The 9,961-nt window shown below is 36.7% G+C and overlaps 1 protein-coding gene across 2 annotated transcripts in view; it reads right to left on the reverse strand.

Annotated features, from left to right (window-relative positions):
- The window catches only part of LOC133517361 (fat-like cadherin-related tumor suppressor homolog), a 210,370-nt gene extending 206,595 nt beyond the window's left edge, over positions 1 to 3,775 (reverse strand). The window contains exon 1 of one of the 2 annotated variants that reach the window (XM_061850657.1): positions 3,309 to 3,772. The gene's annotated coding sequence lies outside the window, so the exon portion shown is untranslated. Of the gene's footprint in view, positions 1 to 3,308 lie in introns of both variants that reach the window. The other variant, XM_061850656.1, reaches the window with a different exon arrangement.
- Between the last annotated feature and the right edge of the window lie 6,186 nt (positions 3,776 to 9,961).

A 9,961-nucleotide genomic window follows, 5' to 3' on the forward strand; every position in this document is an offset into this window, starting at 1 on the left:
TAATTCCCCGATTCCTTAAATCTTTTCTCAGAAACAAATAAAGTACGAAAGAGCTAATAAAATAAGACACTTTCATCAATAGAAATAAAAACTGGCTTCAAAGAGAAATTCTCAATAGAATGGAACTAAATTGTCAATAGGATGGAACAAAATTATCAATAGGATGGAACAAAATACCCAAGTCTGCAATAAAAAGCTTCAATGGCTAAAGGACTACAAAAATATATTAACAAAAATATTGGACAACATCCTAAAAGAGTTGTGAAGCTATATTTTATTGTTCTTTTCTAAGGAATTTAAAAAGAGCGATCAATGGACAAGTGATAATTATATTGCTGTTATTTTAGAGTTCCGTAGTCAACTAGGAACCCTTATAGTTTCGCCATGTCCGTCTGTCTGTCCAAGGCTTTGCTCCGTGGTCGTTAGTGCTAGAAAGCTGAAATTTGGCATGGATATATAAATCAATAAAGCCGACAAAGTCTTAAAATAAAATCTAAATTTTTTTTTAGGTTACCTCCCCTACACCCTACAGTGAGGGATAATGTTTGAAAGGTCTTTCAAAACTAATAGGGGTCTTCAACAAACATTTTTTGGTAAAGCGAATATATTCGGAGATAATCGCTCCGAAAGAAAAAAAAATGTCCCCCCCCCTCTAACTTTTATAGATATAATAACAAATATTTTGACACAGTTTGTTGTATGCCAACCACAGCTATGTCCCTAATATTTGATTTTTTTTCGAATCTTTAGTTACTATAAAAGTTGTATGATATCTGTTTTTCGCTCCTAACTTTTACGCAAATAAAAAAATCGAGGTAGGTGAAATGTAGATCTACCCTGGGAAAAAATAGGTTTTAATGTACCAATTTATCCATTCACTCAATCTTTTTTGTTGTTGACACTGTTGGTAGGTGGTTAAATTTAGTCACTTTCTGTATTACGCTGACCTTATGGCTCGGACATTTATAAGTGTAATAAAAACTGTTGCAATTTGGAATTTCTACACAAACCTGTATTCATGTGACATGTACGAGAAATACCTAGTCAAGTCGTAACGATATATCGTTAACGGATGAAAGTTACCACAAATTATGTTAATCCTTAGTTTGTTAAAACTTCGTAAACAATCTTTCTTATAGCTAGTCATTAGAAAAACTTGAAACGTATTGTCTTTTTGTACAGGAGTGGCATCGACATTGTCACTTCATGGAGCCCAGAATGCCCAGAGAGCTGCTCTAAAGGTAGCTACTTTCCGTCCGTTTCTCTTCCCCTGTAACCGTCTCTACAAGTCCTTCGGGGTACTCACTGTTAGACAATTATTTATTTTATACATTTATTTGTTCCTGAGTCATGGGTGTTTTCTATGTATTTAATTATTTATAAATATTTATATATTATATATATAATTGTCTAAGTACCCTCAACAGAAGCCTTATTGAGCTTACTGTGGGACTTAGTCAATTTGTGTAATAATGTCCAATAATTTTTTTTTTATTTTTATTTATTTAAAACATTCATAGGAGATATGTTTTTTCTATGAGATTTTTTATTGCTCTGGGTCCTTTTCTATACAACAGGCTTAACGCAAATTCAGAGTTATAGGTATACACAAAGTGTAAGGAAACGCTTCGGAACTGTTTTAGATGAAATTTCGTGGAGTTTGAGGTCCGGGGAAGGACATATGGTAGATTCCGAAAAGGGGATGAAAAGCGGTATGAAGTCTACCGTGGAACTAGTATATAATAAAATAATAATTCAGCCTATATACGTCCCACTGCTGGCGACAGGCCTCCTCTCATGCGCGAGAGGGCTCGGGCTATAGTCCCCACGCTAGCCCAATGCGGATTGGGGACTTCACATACACCTTTGAATTTCTTCGCAGATGTATGCAGGTTTCCTCACGATGTATGATCTAACAACTAATATATGGAACTAGTATATGGAAATAAAAATTTTACGCACTCGCAGAAGCTAGTATGACATAAAACTTAGCATTAACAGGGTCAGTAAATGGGAGCCCTAAAATCGACACTTCACGAGCTTGTTTTCGCGTTGCGATCGATGTAGCACCGGGCATTAACTATGCTGAGGGTAGGGCACTGGGGCACTTTACACTTTTGGAGATGATTTTTAGTTTTTAAGGTTAGGTTATAATAATTCGTGTGTCTGTTTAAGCTATTTAGCAATAACAAAGTGTGAGTGTTATTTTAAACGTCGCAAATTTCTATTAAATTTGAGATTTCGCCATAAGAAAGTAAGTTATGTATTTTATCTATTGGCCCTTCGTTGCTAATTTAACTTTACTTACGACTATAATGATAGATATTTGTGTATGATGTAATTTTATTAGGTATAACTCGTTTGATGATGTCCCTACTCCAAATAAAAACATGTAAAAAAATATAGGTAAAAAAAAACTATGTATTGCCAGTGCTTGATTTACTAAAATAGTGTTGTGCTACCATCGATAGGAACCGTAAAACTGCAAAGATTTTGTTTTATAGTGTTGTGCTACAACTGATTTTAATGTAAAATATATCAGGAATGAATACAAATAGGCAAATAAAAAAAAAATTAAATAGGTTTTATGGCGTTTTTTAGGTAGTGGATGTCACTTCACGAACTGTTTTGCAATTTATTTTCGTACATTTCAAAATAATATATTATTTGGTACCTATTATTTATTAGTTTAACTTACGGACCTCATTTTCATTAATACCTAAGTAATTGTAAATCGTAAACAAAAGTTTTTTTTTTTGAATTTTCAAGATTTCATGACCTTAGTTCCACCGGATCGATATAGCTTAGAAGGCACATTAAGAATTCAAGGACTAGAACACAGGTGTTTCATTTAGGTACCTATACATTACACTATGTGCTTAACGACAAAAAAATCGTTACATAAAACATGTCAATAAAAAATAATAAGTAACTTCCCGAAGCGATTTCAACGAATACGATACATAAGTACCTACCCGGATTATTCATAGCAATTTAGGCACAGAGGGGCTAGAGACCTAATATAGGGTCATTCATATGAAGGGGAGAGGTCCCTGATATATTACTAAGTCCTATTTAGTTTAGCTAAACCGACAAACGCGGAAACTAAAAAAAAAACTTGATAGGTACTTGGTCGAGCCCGTGTGGGTCATTATGAATTCCAAGTCGCGTCTGAGAAGGGTCCTGAGGGCACGCCTGGCGTTTAATGGCATCATTTAATATTTATACCATACATAACTTCACAATCCTATCGTACAAGCACTTAATCTATGAAACTTGGGGACTTTTGGACTAAGCGGTTAGCTCACCTGTTTCGAACAATCCTGTTATGGTCATATACCACACACTCACTGAACTATCACAAACACACCGCTGCACAACACTACCATTCACAAAACACTACACTAGGCTTCACTTTAAATCCTGGTGTCGCGAACGTACGTAGCGGGGCGCGCGGGGATTTGTCATAAAGCGACGTGTTCTCACCTCCACGGCTAGGGGCAGACTGAGCCGGCAGCGGGCGGCGGGGCACGGGGGGCGCACTCTCCGCGGCTTGGCCTATAAACTTGCTTGCTCTCATATCGCGTCGAGTCGTTAGGCGCGGGACTCGCTCCTTGTGAAAGTCAGATTGCAGTTGCAGTGACCTTTGACGAAAGGGCCGTATTCAAAACCGAATTTAGTATCTTTGCGTCACGCTCGCACGCATGTAGCTGCGCTTTAGAGCAAGCGAGCGTGTGGAATGATAATTTTGAAATGCACTCTCGTGAATTACGACCTTTGGCTTGTAATTACCAAAGTTGGTCATGTGGGCGCAGAGATGCTGTTCGACAAAACTGTCGAACTCTCAGTGGGCGTCTAATAAGAGAATCGAAGTAACTTAATACAAACTTTGAACATAATTCGATAGAGCAAGGTAACTTAACAGAAAGCTGATTTGATCGGCAAATTTGATTTCGTCAGTTTTAACGAAGACGGTAACGATGTTAATCTTTAGAAATCGAGTTTAAGGATTTCTTTTCTTAGTTAAATAACAAGCAGGAAACATTTTAATAGTATTTTTACCATCAATTCGGATTTGAAAAGGATGCCTACTAAAATCAAATATATTTTGCGGTAATCATCGATTTTAGCCCATCACTGTTAACGTATGAATAATAGTGATGGGAGCAATAAGTAAAATATTAGTGTCGTATTTCTAGTGTCTAAAGGCTATTGAGAAAATGGAATCTAAAGCTAACAGCGCTCAACTTTACGGAAATACACCGAAAAAATCAGCCTGTTTAGACATTTTATTAAGAGTAAAGATAATCAATGAGCACGCATTTATTTTTGTATTGGATGTTATGCCGTACGAGTAATAAAAACCGGCCAAGAGCATGTCGTGCCACGCTCAGTGTAGGGTTCCGTAGTTACTCTTCCGTCACAATAAGCTAAACTGGAGCTTAAAGTATAGTAAATTGTTAACCAAGGGATGAAACGGTCGAACGGACCAACCATTCACCCGAGTTAAACAAATAGGCAAATTTGCATAATCAGTACCTAATTAAAGTAAGTCTTTTTACTATGAAGGGAAAACTTTGCGATAACTCAAAAACAGCTAAACTGATCATGTCCGCTATAGTTTTCATTTAATGTCTTTCTTAAGCTCTACTTCCACGATTTTTTTTTTCTTTCGGAGCGATTATCTCCAAATATATCCACTTTATCAAAAAATGTTTGTTGAAGACCCCTATTAGTTTTACCAACGATACCCAGTATAGGATAGAAGCAAAAAAAAATTCACCCCCACTTCACGTGTAGGGGAGGTCTCCTCAAAAAAATTAAATTTTTAGATTTTATTGTACGACTTTGTCGGCTTTATTCATTTATATATCCATGGCGAATTTCAGCTTTCTAGCACTAACGACCACGGAGCAAAGCCTCGGACAGACAGACAGACAGACAGACGGACATGGCGAAACTATAAGGGTTCCTAGTTGACTACGGAACCCTAAAAACGATTTACATATACAGGCCAGTCTTGGTAAAAGCACGGAGCATTATCTTGAAAATTATAAAAAAGTAAAAAAAATGACTACATATTTGCTTCCAATACTTAGGTACCTATCGGAATTTAAATAAAATGAACTGCATGTGATGTTATGAAATTCTGTGGTTTAATTTTACGTCATATTTTAAATAAAATAGAAAGTGTCGTATTCATTTCAGATAGTCCGGGAAAAAAAGAATTGATCAATGTATGTACATTTAGGGCCTGTTTCACAATGTCCAAGTAAAGTCCTGAATAAGCTACTTGCCACTTATCTGAATAAAGTCATCGTTGGCGTTTCACAATCTTCAAAGTTTTGCAGGAAGTTGTATCTGGCAGTTAATTTATTCGTTAATTAGCTATGCAATACTAGTAGACGACCGGTTTGGTTTGGTAGTGACCCTGCTTACGAAGCTGATGGTCCCGGGTTCAAATCCTGGTAAGGGCATTTATTCGTGTGATGAGCATGGATATTTGTTCCTGAGTCATCGGTGATTTCTATGTATTTAAGTATTTATAAATATTTATATATTATATATATCGTTGTCTAAGTACCCTCAACACAAGCGTTATTGAGCAATTAAAAGCCTTCAAGCTTACTGTGGGACTTAGTCAATTTGTGTAGAATGTCGTATAATATTAAAAAAAAAAAACTTTACTTTAACACTGTGAAACAGATCCTGTGACATTATCTATGAAAAGGGACCTTATTGTCGGTGGCGCTTAAGCCATTATCAACGATGCTCCCATATTATAAACAACGCCACGCTACGCAGTGCGCCGTAAGCGCCATCGACGATAAGGTCCCTTTTCATAGATAATGTCACAAATGTACTTACATTGATCAATGCTTTTTTTCCCGGACTATCTGAAATGAATACGACACTTTTTTTTATTTAAAATATGACGTAAAATTAAACCACAGAATTTCATAACATCACATTAAGTTCATTTTATTTAAATTTATCTCCTGCCGTGAAGAACACTTAAATTCTGGTATAATAGTAAAACGAAAGTAGATACTTAATTATTTTGAAAACATATAAATAGACAGTCCCAGGGTCCCAGCGCGCACAAGTTTTTTGGAGAAATCGCGAAACGTCTGGTTGACGTAAGTCGTAACTGGTGACCGAAGAGCTGGCGGCTTCCTCGCACAACGTATCAGTATTGCGATACAACGAGGAAATGCCGCCAGCATCCTTGGTACAATGCCTCAAGGGCCTATTTTAGATATAAGATAGTTATAGTAATCATCTGTATATATCCATTATGTATATTGTTATTGTCAATAAAGATCCATTAATAGACAGTTGTCTTCCCCATTCTCATTTCAATTGCCATATAAATTAATGACTTGCACATTTCCAAGTTTCGATTAACGATAATTTTTTTTTGTATGACTGTATTTTGTGAAAGTTTTAGTATTAAATTTGATCTATGAATTATATTCATTAGTATTATAATATGGAATAATATTTACAACATCAATAAATTGCTCTGATAATTAGATTAAGATAATTATATGGTTAGGATGGTATGGTTATGGATAGGTTGTCTGGAAGAGATCGCTGTTTAGCGATAAGTCCGCCTGTTGTTACCTACCAATGTGTATATGTTATCAATTTCTGTATCTGTTTTTTATGTAGTGTGCAATAAAGAATTTTATTATTATTATTATGTCTGTCTTTTACAAATTCTCGGGACCATGGGGTCCCGGACATTTAGAAGGCGTGCGTGGGGCCGAAGCCAACACGTAGAGGCCCCTTGTAATAAGACAATTTACTCTAAATGTAACGTGACACCAACCGACGATTATCCCTGTTCACACTATAGCAGTGCACCCAAGGACAAGCCTCAGTTAGTGTAGGACTATTGTAAAAAAAGGGTACAAAAATAAACCGGGCTATTGGGTTGAGATGCAAGTGGACTGGTAACCGGACTATGGAGGATACTATGGCACCTGCCGTGATCATATGTTTTTAAAAACACGACAAAATGGGCAGGTGGTGACTCGCCAACTCAAAATATGGGTCCCCGAAAACGGCCGCTCGCACGGAGCGACAAGGGGACAACATTGCGTGAGCGGCTCAGGGTGTGGAGAGGTGTGCGCCGCTTTCTACCCAGTGGCTGTCAGCAGCCACTGTGCCAACTCGCGTCTTATGCATATTTCACTTCCACCCTGCGAGCATATAGCTCTGACACCCCACTCTGGACGGCCGGTAAAGGCAAGCCAGAGGTGAGAGTCCTGCGGCCCCTGCTCAGTGTTCACTCCAGCCGGCCAATGAAGGCAAGCCGGAGAGAGGAGCCTGACCGACTCTCGGGGGTATGGGACCCAAGGGACGTCACTTCCCATTCAGCTCGCCACAAGCTGCCCTGGGGGCTTATTATTATTATTATTATATGTAATACTGTCTTACTATTCATAAGTGCTTGTTGCTAGGCCTACATGAATAAAGTATATTTGAATTGAATTGAATTGAAAACGCGGTGCGACCAGTGATCGGTATTAGAGGGATCTACATTGGAATGCATCTTATACAACCCCCTCGAGGGTGCCGCCGATTATTCCACATCCCCATATTCAATGCTGAGAAATAGGGGATATTACGCAAAACTCTGTAGGGGGCGCTACTAGCACCAATAGTAAACAAACCACCTTGATGCATCAATCTCATATTTAACCCCGTCACAGACGAAGCGATACGAAGTAATATGTAAGCGATAGCTTACATATTACAGGAGCTTCGTCTGCCAACAAACCACTCTGTGGTTTGGCAGAAGTATATTGTAAATATTTATAAGGCATGAAATGTGAATAAACGTTTATTTATTTTATTTTTTATTTATAATATACTAAAAGATATCTTATAGCTACATTTGACAGAGTCCACACACAAATCTGTAATATAGGTATATTTTGGTATCTTACGATATCTTATCCATTAAAGTGGTAGGCCGTCAACTCCCGAACGATTATGTCATTTAAATTTCAACTTTAATTAATTGAAATAAAATCAAAACTCCAATAACTCAAAAAGCACATATGCCACTTGAAGAGTTATAGCAAGGCACAAAAGATACCTTGCGATATTATAGCTCGGTATATTACGATATATTTGGTATATTTTGTCTTTCTCAAAATATAGGTGCTAGACAAACACCGATACTTATATATTTTGGTATCGTTGGCATGTGTGATGCTTAGCTATACTGTAAGCTATCTGTCGGTATCTTACGGTTTAAGAACATATATTATCGCTCCATCGGTGACGGGCTAATATGTATATTCTTACCAGATAATTTGGTAAAAGAAGGTAAAAACTGGTCAAAAGATTGTTTGCGGCATAGTGTATATAAGTTAGTGCTAGTGGTGCACTCTAGCGGCTGAACAGTTGCATCAATATTCCCTATATAGCAGAAGACGAATTACCTACTTGTGGGTATACCATTTAAATCCCTCGAATCGATGCAATTATTATACATAGTTTAATGATGCCAATGAAAGAGATATGCCTGAGAGTACTATACCGTTATGAATTCCTGTGTCTTAGCTGCTCATGTGTTATTGCTTTATAATGTTAATGCTTTATGTTGTTAATGTATTCCAATTTGTGCCGCTTTGGCATTAGCTGTAAGGTGCAATTTGTTATTTGAAATAAATAAATAAATAATAATAATAATAATTTCGGAACGGCAGGATCAACATCGTAATATTTCCTACACTAGAGGAAAGGCGACGGCCAATTTTCCATACAAACGTAGTCCCTATTTTCCTCTCTAGAAATTGACATTATGGACAGTATTTTCACATAATTTGATATATAATAGCCATAGCTATACCCCTACGCTGGACTTTTATCGATTTATGATTATTGTAAAAATACGGAGCGAAAAACAGATTTCATACATTTTTTTTTAAATGCTCCTAACTTTCATCAAAAAATCAACGCCACACATGGGCATACATTGTATGTAGGGATTGCAAACCGGATTGGTTTTCAATCCGGCCGGATCCGGCCGGATTTTGGCCGTAGTCCGGCCGGATCCGGCCGGACCGGATCCGGTTTGGTATAGGGATATAAAAGTTAATTTAATGACATATTTTTCTAGTTTTTTGCGTAATACGTATTCCTAAATCTATAATTTGAAGTTAATAAATAACTTCTTAACAATAAAATAGAACTTGGTAGTAAAAAGTGTCACAATGTCAATATCATTTAGAAAACAAAATTTTTAAATTGGTAATTTATTATATTTAACCATTCAAAAGTGCTCAAATTTTCGTTTACAATTATAAATTTGCTTAGTTTCCAAAGCCTGATGACCCATCATCATGTGGGGTGGGAATTGGAGCTCCTTGAAAGGACAAGTTTTCGTAACTGTTATTTGATTGAATTCTTTGTAGAGTCTGTTCGGAAAGAGAAGAGTCTTGGAATGTATTGGGCCCCATACATTCCACGACTCTTCTCTTTCCTCACAAACTCTAACGTTGACATCCATTCTAGCATAGAGAAATAAGAATTACATAGATTGCACACTCCATACATCAGTTTTGGTACCAAAACGCTTATTATTTTCGTAGTCGACATCTAGCATCGAGTAGCGGAACTCTCAGGACTGCTACTCGACAATAGATATCGCGGCAAACAAAAAGTCTAATGCTGAACGATTTTCCGCTAATATTATAACCAGAGTAACCGGAACTCTATTTTCAACTCCTACGCTTACTATTATTTATTACTTTTAACCAATTATGATATTAAATGCGCTCTAGTATTATCTTGCTCTAATTTATTTGTCCGAAAAAGTAATAGACTGTATGACTTAAAAAAATTGTACTTTTTTTAATTTATGGAAAAGTATATTGGTCAAATTATAAGGAACAATACACGACACGACGATCTCATGCGAAAAATAATAGAATGTAGGATT

The sequence above is a fragment of the Cydia pomonella genome, chromosome 4, assembly GCF_033807575.1.
Source record: "Cydia pomonella isolate Wapato2018A chromosome 4, ilCydPomo1, whole genome shotgun sequence".
Lineage (NCBI taxonomy): Eukaryota > Metazoa > Arthropoda > Insecta > Lepidoptera > Tortricidae > Cydia > Cydia pomonella.